The sequence below is a fragment of the Diabrotica virgifera genome, chromosome 9, assembly GCF_917563875.1.
Source record: "Diabrotica virgifera virgifera chromosome 9, PGI_DIABVI_V3a".
In the NCBI taxonomy this organism is placed as follows: Eukaryota; Metazoa; Arthropoda; class Insecta; order Coleoptera; family Chrysomelidae; genus Diabrotica; species Diabrotica virgifera.
The window spans coordinates 220,067,974-220,086,797 of NC_065451.1; the positions used below are offsets into that span (position 1 = coordinate 220,067,974).

The window sequence follows — 18,824 nt, forward strand, 5'->3', positions numbered from 1 at the left end:
AATATCTATTATTTTGCTTAATTTTTATATTATTTTCTTTATAATAGCCCGTAAGTATGTTGAGTAGACACTTTCAGTATTTTACTTTGACACGGAACAGTTTGAGTTTGTGAGTTTTAAATGCTAAACACGTCATTGGCTAAAACCATTCACCGACACAATAAATCAGAAAGAAGAAAAAAGAAGACGAGATTTTCCGAAGAGAACCAAACACGAATCATCATAGGCGGAGGTATTTCAAGTAAAATATTAGTTCCATTTTTCACCAAATCTCTCAAAAGGCGCTGCAATCGTTGACAACTGACAACGAAAACTCGGAAAACTTGAAAGAAAATCAAAACTGCTGGCCACATCCAGCTGGTTGCTCCATTCTGAAAAATTAAAATTAAAATATTAAACTGAGTGAACATTCGAATTTTTCTTTATAATCATAAGTAAGTAGTTGTTCATGTTAAGATATTCTTCTGGCGTTATGTTATACCAGTATCTGTTATTTAAAATAATGGTCTCTATACATCTTTTCATTATTCTTTACCCAATGAAAAATTGGTATTTTTTGGTTTATCATAGCTAAATCAATTATATTTTAATATCATTTAGATCTATACTAGATACTAATCAATAGAAGCTCATTTTCGTTTTAGGGATGATTCCTATGGTACTTATATTGGAGTTAAGTATAACTGGAGTTAACTTAGAGTTAAGATTCTAACAAGTGCAAAATATAAGCAAGGATCAATTAGAGGCTTTTGGCATCTTAAACTGTTAAAAATGAGGAGGTAAGTTATAATCAGTGTTTCACTACAGTTCTACTTATATAATTTTGCATTGTTTAGGTCTCGGGCTAATATTTTGTTTTACTTTGAATAGCGGGTTAATAGGAGACTGTCCTGGTATTCTCGTATGATTTGCTCTGTGAAGTGCCTTAATCTTCTGTTTTTGATGCACATACATACTTACCTTATAGCTCACACAAAGTGAGAATGTGTCTCAACAGTTTTTGTAGGGGAGTTTGTCTCCCCTCTTGTGGATTGGGTATATAATTGCTTTTTTTCAGTCTCCTTGAATTTCTTCTATATTTCACCAATCTCTTAACGAAATCTGCTACTGCATGGGTTGTATTTCTTTGTAGTTTGTATCTGCTCTGTTAGCAGACCCTGGAAATAGTTTTTCCACCCTGCTTTTAGTGCTCCATCGTCTCTGATAATTTGTCCTAATTTGATTATATCTTTATATTTATATTATTTTACTTTTTACAGCTATGCAACAAGTTAATGGGCCAAAGCATATTATGTGGATCATTTATCCCATTATGAGAGACAATTCAACACAAAAAAGAGTTTCAGTATCAGAAGACATGAAGAAAGGGATACTGCAGTACTTCTAAGTAATAAGGTTGGTGTAGAATTATGTTTTTTAATTTGCTAAATTCATTCTTTCTTCTCTGGAATAACTGACTTTTTAGTGGCAGCTCCAGTTTCTGCTTACTTTCTCTAGATAGATAGTATGAAGAATGTAAGAATTATTTCTAATCATTATTCTATTAACACATTAAATGCCAAACACACCTACAGTCCATCTAATTTACTTACCGTTGCACGTCATTATCTACGTTAGAGATCTAAGTTGACATTGTTGCCCAATTACAAAAAATTCTTGAATTCATTTTAAATCAAATACATCACACAATTTTTGCGGAAGTGGATTATACAGCAAAACAAATTAATATTCAATGTAAATAAATAAAAACTTTAGAAATAGAAAACAAGAATTAAGTTATAATTTTACGTTAAAGTGCATAATAAAAACAGTAAATATAATGAAACAAATACTTATGGTAAAGAATATAAACAAATATTATTAGCTAATTTAATATATATTAATATATAAACAAATATTTTTAGCTAATAATAAAAATTATTAGCTGTATTTCATACCTACATGTGGCTAAAAACCTACAGTTTCAGTTGTAAGTGATTTTGTGAAGGCAGTGGAATTGTATTTCGAGAAATCAGCGCAATTATTTTGGATTCTACATAAGAGGTTCTGTTTTTGTTATCAGGTTCTGTTTTTTTATTATCAGAAAGCAATTAACATCTAGAACTGTGGCCGATAAAGCTAATGGTAATTTAATTAGCTCCAACAATCGTTTTGTTAATAGTCCAGTGAAATTTTAACAATTTCGGAACTTTCTTTATTGTTGTCAAGTATGGCAGGTGGATCCTGTTATAAATGCAAGACATCATGCATCTTTAAGGAATCAAGGAATGACCTATTTGGGTATCTATGTGACATCTGTAAGCGAGTAATTTGTAAAAATTGTTCATCTATATCAGCTACTGAAATCCGAGCAGTGATAATGGTAAATAGAATTGTGCCGTTTTATTGCCCTGACTGTGCTATAAACATTGTCAATTTAACAGATTTGATAAAGAGAATGAGTAATTTGGAACTGGAGATTCAAAAAAATCAGAGAGACAACAAAGATCAATTCTTGAAACTAGAACAACGTATTTTAAAATTGGAAATATGCCATAACGATAACGCCGAAACTGCTGTTAGAAATAACGTGATTACTACAGACATTGATGTCCTTAAGGAGGATATTATCAACTTAAAGAGTGCAATAGAGGATCTGACCGTAAATGGACTGAATACTGATGTTCCTGCCTCAAGTAGTAACAGCAAAGTTTCCGAGGATTCATTGGTTTCTGAACTCCAAGAACGATCCAGGCGATCAACCAATATCCTACTTTTTAATGTTACTGAATCCAACAATGACATGGAGGCTGCCACAGAAATTCTCAAAAAACTTCACCATGAACCTATTCCTATTCGCTCCGCCACCAGATTTGGCAAAAGGAATAAATTTGGCTGTAGGGCTTTAAAAATCACTGTTCCAAGCAGCTATGATGTTCAAATGGCACTTAAGGGTAGATCCAAATTAAAAGGTAGTAAGATCTTCATATCGAGCGATTTAACTAAACTACAAAGGGAACACGAACTCAAAATTAAGAACGAGCTGAAGACCAGAGTCGATCATGGCGAAACCGATCTAAGGATCAAATACTTGAATGGAGTGCCGTCTATAGCTTCAAAAAACTGAAAAATCTAAAACTCAATACTGTTCCTCCCAATGACCACAAAATCAGTGTTTATTACCAAAATGTACGTGGCCTTCGGACAAAGCTTAGCAAGTTATTGGAAAATACTCAAGGATGCTTTCTCAGACTCAGTCAACAATTTCAATCCATCCCAACTATGCCTTTTGGGTGACTTTAATCTGCCTAATGCATCGTGGTCTCATGACAATTTCAGTTCATCAGCCACATTTAATCACCTTGCTACTCCTAACGAAAGAACATCCATTGAGATTATCTCAAATCTATCCTGTCTGCATAATCTATACCAGATTAACGTTTGCCCAAATACCTCAAATTCTTTATTAGATTTGATACTGGTCCAAAATAAAGATATCGCCGTTGTTGAACCTACAGACATTTTAATCCCTCCTGACCAATATCATCCCCCACTGGTGTTTGAACTACCCATAACTACCAGATATAATGAGGGACTTTTACCGGAGGGTTACTATCATGACTTTAAATCAGCAAACTTTTCTCTAATTAAAGGCTATCTCGATTGTGTCAACTGGGATACTTTAATGATTGGATGTTCAGTCGATGAAATGGTTAACATTTTATATGATATTCTGTACTCAGCTATTGACATCTATGTTCCTGTTAAAAAATTCTCTTCTAGAAAATTTCCTATCTGGTACTCTTCGGAACTAAAATCGTGTATTATTAGAAAGAAGACAGCACACAGGAGACTTAAAGAGTCCAAGCTGCCAAAAACCAGTTACCTTTACAAACAGTTCTCAGAGCTCCGATCTCAGTCCCACATACTTGCCAAGCGTGACTATTTAAACTTTACATTGTCTACTGAAAACTCTCTTCCCGGCGGTCTGAATAAGTTTTGGTCTTTTATCAATAACAAAAGAAAATCAAATGGAATTCCTTCTGAGTTATCTCACAACGGTAAAACTAGTTCATCTGGCAAAGATATTGCGAATTTATTTGCTGATTTCTTTTCATCAGTTTATTCCTCTGTTGTTGTTGATTTCCCCGAAGACATCACTTCTTCACCCTTAAACCTATCATCATGTAAACTATCCATCTCTGACATTTACTCTAAATTGTGTAACCTCAATCCTTCTAAAGGCCCGGGACCTGATGGCATCCCATCAAGCTTGCTCAAGTACTGTGCATTTAATTTAGCTCGGCCATTATTTCTCATCTTTAACAAGTCTTTAGCTAGTGGAAGTGTTCCAAATGTTTGGAAGACCAGTTTCCTATTGCCCTTACACAAAACAGGTGACAAAAGTCTTGTGTCCAACTATAGACCTATTAGTATCCTAAACTCTATTCCTAAACTATTCGAATCACTTGTCTGCGATTTCCTTACACCCTCCTTGAACGGTGTTCTATTGGAACAGCAGTTTGGTTTCAGGCGCCATAAGTCAACTGAACTCAATTTGCTGACATATACTAACTTCTTACTGAACGCCTTGGACGAAGGACTACAGGTGGACGCCCTGTACACCGACTTCTCTAAGGCTTTCGACAGAGTTAATCACAATATTCTATTAGAAAAATTGCAGCGATTAGGGATACATGGTTCACTTCTGCTGTGGCTTAGGGAATATCTTCTGGACAGAAAACAAATCGTCAAGCTCTACAGCTATTTTTCCTACGAAATAGTTGTCCCTTCGGGCGTACCGCAGGGATCTCATCTTGGACCTTTGTTATTTAATGTTTTTATTAACGATATAAAAGACTGTTTCCAATATGCGAAATTTCTTTTATTTGCTGACGATGTTAAGTTTTACTGCCACATTAGGAATCCACTCGACTGTTTAAGGCTTCAGTCCGATTTGAATCGGTTGAATGAATGGTGCAGCAACAATGACATGGTTCTCAACTCCTGCAAATGTTTTCACATTTCATTCACGCGTTCGAAAAGTCCTATCTCTTTCACTTACAAAATAGGTGATATAAATATCACAACAGTCACATCCATAAAAGATCTTGGAGTTACACTTGACTCTGGACTATCTTTCAATATTCATATAAGCAATATCATCTCAAAATCGCTTCAACTGTTAGGTTTTATTAAAAGATGCTCCCAAGACTTTAAGCAGTTGAGATCGTTTAAACTGTTGTACTGTGCAATGGTGAGGCCAATCGTGGAATATGCATCTTGCGTCTGGTCACCCGCCTATGAGACATACAACTGTAAGATTGAAAGGATCCAGCACCTATTCCTTAGGTTCGTCGCATTCAAAACAAACCGTAGAGACTGGAATTATATGGATCTTGAACTAGAACTTAACATTGACACCTTATCAAGCAGACGAAAAAAGGACATGTACATGTTGTATAATATTATAAATTCAATTCACGACTACCCTGAGCTCCTTGAGGAAGTAGGTTTACATATTCCCTCCAGAATCACACGTTCAAGATCTACGTTTCATACTCCCATCAGCAGAACTAACTTCACTGCAAATTCTTTCATCTCGAGGGTTTCTAGACAGGCAAATGCTTGCTCCAATTGTGTGGATTTCTTTGCGGATAGTTCGCGATTTTTAAAAACGCTAAAGGATTGCACCCTCTAGTTTTATGTTCTTGAATATTTTAAACTTGTGATTATATATCTTTACCTGTTATTTTTACTTTTTGACTTGCTTTATTGTCGTAGTGTTTATTGTATCTTATTGTATTTTACGTATATTTGTAATATTTTGTTAGTTCTTCATATCTTCTGTAATGTTTTATTGTAATGAGCTTTGCTCGTAAATATATATAAATAAATAAATAAATAAATATGAAGTGTCATCACCGCAACTGTCAAATAAATGTTACCAATTTATGCCAAAATATCACCTGCGTTCGATTATAATTACAGTGTATTCCGAACAAATGTGCTTCATAAAAACTCTTTATAATCCATTTATACAAATTAAATGAAACATATTATTATGTATTTCTTTAAGTTGACATTAATAGAAATATTTAAAGATTATTTCTACGCGTATATAATAAAATATGTCTAGTGACTGTAATGCCAGTATACTCGGCAAAGTGATTCTAAAAAAGAACACACCTACCGCCAAAATATTTCGTGTTGGTATCATGTGACGTCACGGGCTATGACGCAGATGACGTGCAACGGTAAGTAAATTAGATGGAGTATATAGGTGTGCTATGTATGAAATCTTTTACAAAAAAAAATTGCACCAATGATTGACAATAAAAAAATTTTGTTGGTTTCCGAACACATCTATAGGTGTGCTTGGGCTTCTCCTTAGGATGCCGAACACACTTATAGGCGTGTTGTGTATGGGTTTTGTTAATGAAAAAAACAAGGTTTGCACCAATTGATATTAAAAAAATTTTCAGCAATCAACTTGGTAAAAACTTTAATGATATTAAAAAAAACAGTAAAATCCTTTATAAAAGGTATATATTTATAAAGGATTTTACTGTTTTTTGTATTACATGGTATACAGCCAACTACAGGAAAACTTTTTCCTTGTGGATTTTTAATGATATTGCTTAGATTTTCAATCATAGCTAATCCAAGTACAGTGGAACCTCGATAAGTGGGATTAATCGAGACTGCGGCCGATCCGGGTTAGCCGGAGAATATGGTAAAAATTAATAAAATACAGTATACTTACAGAAAAACTCCATTATAATTGTAAAATCGTGAAATACATATGCACAGTACATCTAAATTACAAACAGATGTATACAGTATTGTTCATTTCGTGGTAAAAAAACTCAGTCATACTGAAAAAAATGTTTGTTTTGTCTGATGAAATCGGTCCGGGTTAGCCGGACTTCCGGGTTATCGGTGGCAGACTTATTGGGGTTCCACTGTATTTTTTTATTTCACCTACATATCTGGACCTAGGAGGTAAACTACATATCGCACCCTCAGTGCAAGACTGCAGTAAGTCAAAATAAGTAAGTTTCGAGATAAAGACGATTTTGTTTATTTTCGTGCTAATATCGGTGAAATAAGACACAGATTTTAAGAAAAATTAACATTTAATTATGATTTTGCATGCTTTTCAGCCTATATTACATTAACCAAAAATAGAAATTTAAATAAAATAATATTAACGCAAAAAAAAATTAGGAATTTCAAAGTTACAACACTTTTGCACGGACAAAATTGTTAATCACCACACATTTAGTATTAGAATTTCAAAGTTACAACAGTTTTGCACGGAGAAAATTGTAAAAAGCGTAGACACATTTACTTTTACAGTAAAACCTGTGTTACCGGCCACCTGCCAACAACGGCCACCTGTACTAACGGCCAGTTTAAAAATTACCAAACCAATCATGTGCAGTAAAACCTGTGTTAACGGCCACCTGTCAAAACCGGCCACCTGAACTAGCCGGCCAGCTTCAAAGTTCCACAAACCAAAATTTTTGGACTACAAAACCTGGTATTAGCGGCCACCTTTTTATATCGGCCAATAGTTCTGTCATTTTTAGTGACCGTTATTGACAGGTTTTACTGTATTACACAAAGGACATAAAATTTACATGAATAGATTGGTCTCGAAAAACTTTGTTTATTGTCTCAGCCGTTAATGTATTACGTAGACGCTCTGTATATTAAAATTAAACACCACAGATATAGATATTAAAATAACAAATATCTTACTTTTTTCATTGCTTGTTATCGAATCCGTTGCAATGTTCCGTGCAAAACTGTTGTAACTCTGTTATATTAGGGTTACAACAGTTTTGCACGGAACTTATGTTCAAAAACGCAAAATAGTTAAACTGTTGTTGTTGTAATATTTAGCCCATTAAGCATTTGAAAGTTACTAAAGTTTTACAGGGGATAGATATGCATGTTTACAATCGAATTCCATGATTACTTCATTTTCATAAAATTTTGAGTTACTGCAGTCTTGCACTGAGGGTGCGTTATTATGTTGATATGGTGTTGTTTTGAATAAGTTCCTTTAATCCACTTATTATATTAGTTGGATTATACAAATTTGGTTATAGATTGTCATTAAAATTTGGTCACATTGTTTTTCAAACAATTATGGGATATATCAGATTTTTATAACATTACTACTACTATCAGTTCTCTAATGCCTTCTGACTTCTAACCGCCATTCTTCTCTGTTTAACCATAGACCTGGAGAGATTTCTCTTTCCTCTGGTTCTTTTTCAATCCCCTCCTTCCAGCTTCTTCTCGGCCTTCCTCTTTTTCTTCTTCGTTGTGGTGTCCATGCCAGAATCTGTTTAGGGATCCTGTCATCTGGCATTCTCTCTACATGGCCATACCATACTAGTTGTTTTGTTTTTATGTCATCAATAATTATTGTATGTGTGACTCCTATCATTTCTCGTATTCTCTTATTTGGTACCCGATCACTTCTTGATTTGCCTGCTGCTCTTCTCCAGAAGTCCATTTCTGTTACTACGATAGCTTAGTGTGAAAACCTCGTATCTCATTTCACAGAAAATTTTACAGGAGAGACTTTAAACTGAATTTCTCCATACTGTAACTTAAAACAAAAAAAAAAGAATGTGTGTGTACTTTGTACGCACGTAAGAAGATATTCTTCTATTATATAGGTAATTTAAACGAAGTAAATATACTTAACAGGTTATTTGTATTTTATTTAAAAATTAAACTAGCTTTCTTATCTACCACTTTCAAATTTTTTTTATTAAAATAACGAAAAATAAAAAAAGTATGAATCGTCCAGGATTATAACCCGCGACCTTCCGTTCTCTGTCCCACCGCTCTGCCAACTACGCCATCGAGCCACTTGAATTGACACGTAAGTTTCGGATATAATTACACAACACGGCGACAAACTGTAAAAATGTTATGCCTACATATTTTATTATTTTACTACCGGGAAACACAAATCCAAAAACACAAGAATTATAATAAATAATACATTTCCTAAAACCACTAATATATTCTTTTAATGACTTATTTGCACGGTTAAAGATACAACATACATACCTATCTTGAAAGATTAGCAATGAACTACATACTGTCAGTGTGCGCAGGCGCGTGGTTCATGTACAATTTTACCCTCAATCGATTCGCCGCTAAAGAAGAATATCTTCAAAAACTATCTTTACATATTTTTGATTCTGAGTACATTTAGATCATTACACATACATTTTTCATATATATTTTGGGTTAGAGTAGGCAGAAATTCAGTTTAAAGTCACTCATGTAAAATTTTCTGTAAAATGAGATACAGGGTTTTCATACTAAGCCATCGACTAGTAACATATTCTCTGATATTTGCTTCAATGGTCAAACTTTACTGCCATAGTATGTAATTATACTTTTAAGTATGGTATTGTATATGGTATTGTTCGCTTTAGATATTGTTTTGTCTCACAGAATGTTGTTCATTATGAATATGGCTTTTCTGCCCTCTATGTTTCTGTCTTTACTAGCAGCATAGAGTGTACCATCTTGAGTTATCTTCATGCCCAGATACTTGTATTCAGCACAGTTATAAAAGGGTGCTCTACTGCACAGTTGCTTGTAATGACGTAGTGTACAGTAGGAAAAATGAAAGAATACCTATGGACGAACATATAAAACACGCTGTATTTTCCTGTCACTGTGTCACACAAAAAATTGGTCAGTGCAAGCAAGTACATGTAATAATCATTGTTACATGTACACTTCGCGTCATATAAAACTGGTACACTTTTTTTTCCAATGTAAACCTGTGCTCAGACTGACAATTATTGTTCGTGAATCATTTCGTTGTTGCCATCACAGGTAACGGAATTGCACTAAATATAAATACAAAAAAAAATAACGTTTAAAATGTATATTTCGAATTCGAATTGTAATACATAATATATTTAAATTACACACTTGTTCACTGTAAAAGTTATTCATTTTGTATTAATTTCAAATTAAATTTTTAATTTTTCCAGTGTTTTTTATTTATTCTACACAACTTAATGCAGTTTTGTCCTACAATTTACGGGAAACCAATCACAACTCTCGATTTGACATTAAAAATAATAATTTAAGGTCATGTCAAGATTTATTATCTATCATTATTTTTGAATTGGAATATTTTCATAAATTATAATAAAACACGAATCAATGTATGGATACTTAATTGAGATGACGCAAAATTACAATTGTTTTAGTTTTTAGTACCTATATTAAAAAATGCGGTCTGTCGCACAGCACCGTTTTTACCTAGTTTGATATAATATTTTCGTTGAACTGGCAATGTTGCCCTAGAAATGGGAATGACACTTGTGACATGATCAACTTACACAACTTGAAAAACACGATTTTCGGTTATATGAGTTGTACCAGTTTTTTTTGACGCGAAGTGTACTTGCACTGGACAATTTTCTTTGTGACACGGTGACAGGAAAATACAGCGTGTTTTATATGTTCGTTTATGGGTATTCTTTCATTTTTACGACTGTAGTTTACCTACGTGGTAAACTACAAAGGTAAGATAATATAATGACTAAGGTAAAGGTAAGATAATATAATGACTTTTTCAGTACAGTTCTATACAATTTTGCATTGTGTCTATCACTATCACTACTTGGCTGTTTTCATATTTTTTTCTACACTCTATGTTTTATTGAAGTGTTTATTCTGAATAAATTTAATTATCTCAGCTGCTATTTCTATTTTAAAGACTGTGAAATTTATTGTAACAAAAAAAACATGTTTCAAAAAGCTGAGGTGGAAATAACAATTGAAATTGTTAATTCACTTCAGTACATAGATATGAAGCTTAGAGTTATGTAAAGTTTTTGCATGTAAATGAACTATTTTGATTATATCTTTATGTATTGTTGTATGTTTTATAGCTATGAAACAAGTTAACCAGGCAAAACGGATCATTTATCAGATGAGAGATCATTCAACACAAACGGAAGTAACACATCAGTATCGATAATGAAGAAATAAAGAAAGTTGGTTCTAAATACTGGAGTAGATCTAAATAATCAGGTAAAATTATGTTTTTAATGTAAGAGATATGGAAATTTCGTAACATTAAAAAATTTATATTTGGTCCAATTTGAGTCAAAGTATGTGAGTTTTTGATGAACTGTAGTCTTCCAGCAATTGCTTTTCTCTTGAGGAATCATGTAAACCCAAAAACGTAGATTTTCAACAAAAAAATTTTTATCATGGGTACCCAATCTCTTATGGGTACCTATATTTGATTTTCTGGTGCTGTATTTTGGTCATCTATTAAAAGCATTAAAATGTGTAAACTGTAGACATTTTCTTACAGAAAATATGTCGCTCGTTCTTCTTTGCTCAGAATTTTTCTAGGACTTACGGTTTGTGAGAAAAAATTCTTAGAGATTTGGAAATTTCGTAACATTAAAAAATTAATATTTTGTCCAATTTGAGTCAAAGTATGTGAGTTTTGATGAACTGTAGTGTTCCAGCAATTGCTTTTCTCTTGAGGAATCATGTAAACACAAAAAACGTAGATTTTCAACAGAAAATTTCTTACCATAATTTTTTCATTGGTTATAAGGCTTTGATTTTCTGGTGCTGTATTTTAGTCACGTATTAAAAGCATTAAAAAGAGTAAACTGTATACATTGTCTTACAAAAAAATATGTCGCTCGTTCTTCCTCTGTGCTCAGAATTTTTCTATGGCTTACGCTTTGTGAGAAAAAAATTCTTACGAGATTTGGTAATTTCGTATTATTAAAAATTCATATTTTGTCCAATTTGAGTCGAAGTATGTGAGTTTTTGACGAACTGTAGTCTTCCAGCTATTGCTTTTCTCCCGAGGAATCATGTAAACCCAAAAAAACTTAGATTTTCAACAATAAATTTTTCATGGGTTCGTTTTCATCGCCTTTGATTTTCTGGTGCTGTATTTTGGTCAAATATTAAATGCATTAAAATGACTAAACTGTAGGCATTTTCTTACAGAAAATATGTCGCTTGTTCTTCTTCTGTGCTTAGAATTTTTCTAGGGCTTACGGTTTGTGAGAAAAAAATTCTTACGAGATTTGGTAATTTCGTAATATTAAAAAAGAATGCGTGTGTACTTTGTACGCTCGTAAGCAGTTATACTTCTATTATATAATTTCAACGAAAATAATAACCAAAAATTAACCAAAACTTAACAATGCCAAATATTAAAAAAAAAAGAAAAAAGTATGAATCGTCCGGGATTTGAACCCCCAATCTCGCGATTTCTCAATCTCTGGTCCAATGCTCTACCAACCAGGCCATCAAGGCGCATGCTACTGACGTTTCAGATATACATAATTACACATCACGGTGACAAGGGAAATATAAAAATAGACGTTTTATTATTTTACGCCCAAGGAAGACAAATCCAAAGACACAAAATTATAATTAATAATACATTTACTAAAAACACTAATATATTATTTTAATGGCTTATTTGCGCTGATACATAATTTGAAAGATTAGCAACTAAACGTCATACTGTCTGTGTGCGCATGCGCGCAGATTTATGAAAAATTTTACTCTTAATCGCGCCTAAAGAAGTATAATTCAAAAATTCATATTTTGTCCAATTTGAGTCAAAGTATGTGAGTTTTTGACGAACTGTAGTCTCATCGCAATTGCTATTCACTTGAGGAAGCATGTAAACTCAAAAAAAAAACGTAGATTTTCAACAAAAAAAAGAATGTGTGTGTACTTTTGTGCGCACGTAAGAAGTTATACTTCTATTATATGATTATATGATTATCAACGAAATTAATATACTTTTTATTTATATTTTATTTAAATATTAAACTAATTTATACTTACTACTTCTCAAACATTTTTATTAAAACAGTGCCAAAAATTAAAAGAATAAAACACAGACAAACACATTAAAAATGCCACAAATGATTTCTGAACATTAATTGTCGGAAAATTTTTTAACTAAATACGTATTTTCTGAAAATAAAATTATATAATAAATATACTTGCAATCATAAAATGTATAAAAAAAATAAAAAAATAAAAGTTTCTATTGGGATTCGAACCAACTTACCAGAGGTCCTGTTATTGGCGTTGTATTGGGGTTCACTCGCATTAAACGCTTCGCCACGGAGACAGTGTGTCATTATGTGCGAAGATCGACTAACTAAACGGATTAAACTTTTGACATTTTTGAATTATGGAAATCAAATTATTTTGATTTTGAATTGAAATGATTTAGAATTAAAAAAATAAACCAAAACATAGAGTAAGAAAACAATAGGTGAATATTGATAGAAATTTGGATGGTAATCAAATTATGTAAATAAAAGTATTGCATACTATGTATCAATATAACAACTAATAAATTTCGCAATCACTTGCATCGTGCAAAGTGGCTATGTTCAAATATCATAACAAAATTTGATCAACTATTTTTAAAACACTTACCAGTGTAAGATTCTTTAGCTTTGAATAAGCGAGATCGTAGATCGTCCCGGTTGATTGTTGTTATCCACAGTTCTCTTCGCCTTCGAGCTAATAGGTTTTTTATCAGTAATTTTGCGGCACTCATACTAGTCACAGTTTGATGGGCTTTCACATTGGCATGCAACAATCATCTCTTCTATGTTAATAAGTCCAAAAATATAATATGAAAACTATTTAAAAAGGCAGTATAACCATTAACTAACTTTTTGTTTGTTGTTTCTCTTCCTACAAATTTTAAAACGCAACAACCATACATAACCAAACCACAGTCCCACAGCTGCCATATTGGATAATTTTTGTCATGTTATTTGAACATCCAATCAGAACAAAGTTGTAATGCGACTGCGCCGGGATCAAAGGTTTTAATCCTATTAAAATTCACCCTCATATCGCTCGTAAAGAAGTATAACTTCAAAAATTTATATCATAAATTTTTCATGGGCCTTTGATTTTCTGATGCTGTATTTTGGTCGAATATTAAAAGCATTGAAAAGATGGGCATTTTCATACATATATACATAATCGATGATCCTCTTATACCGGAAGGTGTCGAGTTACCAAGTCTCAATACTGTACGACTTTCCTTCAAGGGAAATAAAGAACAAAAATATGAGAAGAAGAGCACGTGCTTTATGTTTATTGTGTCTCTATACAGGGTGTCCAGAAACTCTACCGACAAACGAAGACAGGAGATTCTTCAGATAATTTTAAGACAATTTAGCTCAATTTAACTAGTCCGAAAATGCTTCCTAAGGGATCTAGAGCTCTTTTTGGTTTTTCTTAAATACCTCCAGAACGTTTCAATTTAGAAAAACGAAAATCGGTACGTGTATTTATCTTCCAGAGATAAATCGATTCCATCCATTTGCAATTTCTAGTACCGATCGTAGGTGTCCTTTTTGGGTAGGGCAACAGTTACTTTATCACATAATTTTTTTGTCTTTAACTTTTAAGCATTTTTGATACTGGATTATTAAATTGCGAGGTATTCTAGTACTAAAATGTACTCTTGGTTTAAGTCGGTAGGACACACGGTTTTCTAGAAAAATCGATTTGAAAATTTTTCGTTTTTTGAATTTGAATAAAAATTGAAAAAACTATTCAAAAATAAACGGTGAATTTTACCAACTTAAAGCAAGAGTAACTTGTAGTACTAGAATAGGTACCTCATAACTTAATAATCTAGAGTCAAAAATGCTTAAAAATGAAAGACAAAAATGTTATGCGATAAAATAACCGTTGACCTACCCAAAACGGACGCATGTGACCCGTACTAGAAATTCGCAATTAATGAAATCGATGCATCTCTAAAATATAAATAAACATACCAGTTTTCGGATTTCTAAATAGTTTTTTTTTTAATTTTTTTTTTGGAAATTCAGAAAGACAAATTTTCAAATCGACTTTTCTAGAAAACGGTGTATCCTATCGACTTAAAATAAGAGTAGCTTTTAGTTGTAGAATACTTCACAATTTAACAATCCAGAGTCAAAAATGCTTAAAAATTAAAGATAAAAAAGGTATGCGATAAAATAACTGTCGCCCTACCCAAAACGGACGTCTATGATCGGTACTAGAAATTCGCAATGCGTGTAGTCGATTTATATCCGGAAGACTCACATGTGTACCAATTTTCATTTTTCTAAATAGAAGCGTTCTGGAGTTATTTTAGAAAAACTAATTGCAAGACGCCATCTTCAAAGAGCTCTAGCTCCCTTAGGAAACATTTTCGGACTAGGTGAATTCGGTTAAATTGTCTTAAAATTATCTAAGGAATCTCCTGTCTTCGTTTGTCGGTAGAATTTCTGGACACCCTGTATAACTTCTTTGTTTGGTTTTCGAAACCACTCTTCTTGCCAAACAGCTATAAATTACCTACAAAATACCATGTCTAATCGTGTCTTTTATTTGCAGATAAACAAGAACAGGCAACCCCACCAGGAACGTCGACTATAGACCATAAACCAGACAAAAAAGTGTACATAAATATAAATATTGTATCAGGTATCATATACTGTTAGTCTGGGCTGATTATCGGAGAATAGGCCATTTTTGGGAAAAGTTATTTACCAGCAATTTTATTGCTGGAATCGAATTATAAGATCCTATATATTAATAATATAGGTATGCAAAGTCCTCAGATAGTGTGCTACTTTTTTTATAAACAAAATGGCGCCCGAAAATCCTGTTTTTTCAATTATTGCTCTATAACTCCGAAGATTTTAATTTTACCACAAAAACTCTCAAATAAAAATTCACTGTGATTAAATTCTGCATAGAGACGTGTTTTTCCTGATTTGCTCCGATGAAAATTTTCCTCGGAAAATGCGGGTTTTCCCAACCAAACCTTTAATTTTCAAATAAACTTTTAGATAAGTAATTATCTACCAATATTTAAATAATTTGGTGACTTAAAAGCCTTCTTAGTTTAAATTATAGTTCCAGAAACTGATGCAAATTAAACGAATATTTTAGCAACAATTCAATTGTTAATTAATAATTTACGGTCGCAATAATATCCAAAATAATTATGATACACTGATCAAACTTTGAAATCTTATAAATATAAGATGCCTTTTTAACATTTTGTCGACAAAATATAAATTTTTTATTTTTTTGCACAATCTTTAATGTTTTAAAAAAAATAGTTATAAACAAATTAACGTTTCTCAGAAAGTTTTTATTATATTGTAATTTTAAAAAATAGCTAAAATGCGCATTTCAAATATCTTGAAAATGAATGCTTTAAAACTTTTTTGCAACCATTTACAAAAAAGTTATGAAACAGCAAAGTTAACATACGATTACTACGGTGTTTATATATTTTTTTAATTCTTTCAAAGCGTAGAAGTGAGTATAATGTACAAGCTAATTATTTACAAAAAAATATCGATGATCAATTTAATGGTTATATTTTAATTAAAGATTATAGATATATTTTTTTGTAATTTACACGCGCGAAAGTAGAATAATACAGCACTGTAGCTGAAATTTTCACTCGGAGCGACGACCGACCGCGCGAGACGTACACTTTTATAAATAATATATGCTGCGTGTCAGTCGCTTCGAGTGAACATTTTAGCTCCGACTCTGTATCAGGCCTACTTTTGCGCTAAAAATTACAAAAAAAAGTATTTTTAATCTTTGAATCAAATATAACCATTGCACTAATTTTTGACATTCTTTGTGAGTATTGTACTATACAATGCTTTTTGTACTATGACTCACTTTTAAGCTTTGAAACAATTAGAACAAATTATAAGCAATGGAGATTTCGTATATTTACTTTGCTGTTTCATAACTTTTTTGCAAATGGTTGGAAAATTTTTTTAAAACATTCATTTTCAAGACCTATGAAATACGCATTTTAAGTATTTTATAAAATTAGAATATAATAAACAATTTCTGAGAAATGTTAATTTTTTTATAACAATTTTTTTAAACATTTAAAGATTATGCAAAAAAATGAAAAATTTATATTTTGTCGACAAAATATTAAATAGGCATCACACCTTTATAATCTTTCTAAGTTTGATCAATGTCTCATGATTATTTTGGTTGTTATTGCGACTGTACATTTTTAATTAACAATTGAATTGTTTCTAAAATATTCGTTTCATTTTCACCAGCTTCTGAATTTATAATCTATACCAAGAAAGCTTTTATTTCACCAAGCTATATAATTATTGATAAATAATTATTGGCAAAAAAATTTATTTGAAAATTCGAGATTTTGTTGGGAAAACCCACATTTTCCGAGGAAAATTTTCGTCGGAGCAAATCGGAAAAAGCATGCTTCTATGTAGAATTAAATTGGGGTGAATTTTTATTTGAGTGTTTTTGGTGTAAAGTTAAAATCTTCGGAGTTATAGAGCAATAATTGAAAAAAATACGATTTGTCGGCGCCATTTTGTTTATAAAAAAAGTAGCACACTATCTGCGGACTTTGCATACCTATATTAATAATATATAGGATCTTATAATTCGATTCCAGCAATAAAATTGCTGGTAAATAACCTTTCTTTGTACTTTACTTAATTAGACCAGCGTATTATAACTATTTTTTTTCAAAATTTAAAGATTATGCAAAAAAAAGAAAAATTTATGTTTTGTCGATAAAATATTAAATAAGCATCTCATCTTTATAATCTTTATAAGTTTGATCAATGTATCATGATTATTTTGGTTATTATTGCGATCGTAAATTGTTTATTAACAATTGAATTGTTGCTAAAATATTCGTTTAATTTTCACCGGCTTCTGGAATTACAATCTATACCAAGAAAGCTTTGATGTCACTAAGTTATTTAATTATTGATTAATAATTACTTACCTAAAACTTTATTTGAAAATTAGAGTTTTTGTTAGGAATACCCGCATTTTCCGAGGAAAGTTTTCGTCGGAGCAAATCGTGAAAAACTTATCTCTATGCAGAATTTAATTGCGGTGAATTTTTGTTTGGGTGTTTTTGTTGCAAAGTTAAAATCTTCGGAGTTATAGAGAAATAATTGAAAAAAATACGATTTGTCGGCGCCATTTTGTTTATAAAAAAAGTAGCACACTATCTGCGGACTTTGCATAACTATATTATTAATATATAGGATCTTATAATTCGATTCCAGCAATAAAATTGCTGGTAAATAACTTTTCCATGAATTTTGCTAATTAGCCCAGAGTATGTATAGAGTTTGTAAAATTATACGTTTCATAATAAATCCTTAAATTAACTAGATTGTATTATTTTCCCAAAAATAATCCTAATCCCGGTTGATATTAAAAGTTCCCTGATTTGATTTGAAATTGATTTAGTACCAGGAGAGCAGAAATGACAGTGGCTGTTTGTCTGTCCATCTAGGATTGAAGAAAATAGTCTAAAAATCGACAGTTTTTAAGATTTACTATCAGGAGAGCAGAAACAGCAAAGGGTGTGTCCATCAATTATTTATATTGAACGAAATAGTCCAAAATCGACAATTTTTAAGATTTAGTAGCAGGAGAGCAGAAATAGAAAAGGGTGTGTCCATAAATTATTTATATTGAAGGAAATAGGCTAAAAATCGACAGTTTTTAAGATTTAGTATCAGGAGAGCAGAAACAGCAAAGGGTGTGTAGATCAATGATTTATATTGAACGAAATAGTCTAAAAATCAACAATTTTTAAGATTTATTATTAGGAGAGCAGAAATAGCAAAGGGTGTGTCCATAAATAAATTATATTGAACGAAATAGTCTAAAAATCGACAGTTTTTAGGATTTAGTATCAGGAGAGCAGAAACAGCAAAGGGTGTGTCGATCAATGATTT

The 18,824-nt window shown here is 31.9% G+C and overlaps 1 long non-coding RNA gene across 1 annotated transcript; it reads left to right on the forward strand.

The window, feature by feature from the left end:
- The first annotated feature begins 288 nt into the window (after positions 1 to 288).
- On the forward strand, positions 289 to 18,248 carry LOC126892959 (uncharacterized). The gene is made up of 5 exons (XR_007701065.1): positions 289 to 434; positions 645 to 779; positions 1,260 to 1,395; positions 10,932 to 11,073; positions 15,436 to 18,248. It is a non-coding gene; the product is annotated as an uncharacterized LOC126892959 (long non-coding RNA).
- The last annotated feature ends 576 nt before the right edge of the window (positions 18,249 to 18,824 follow it).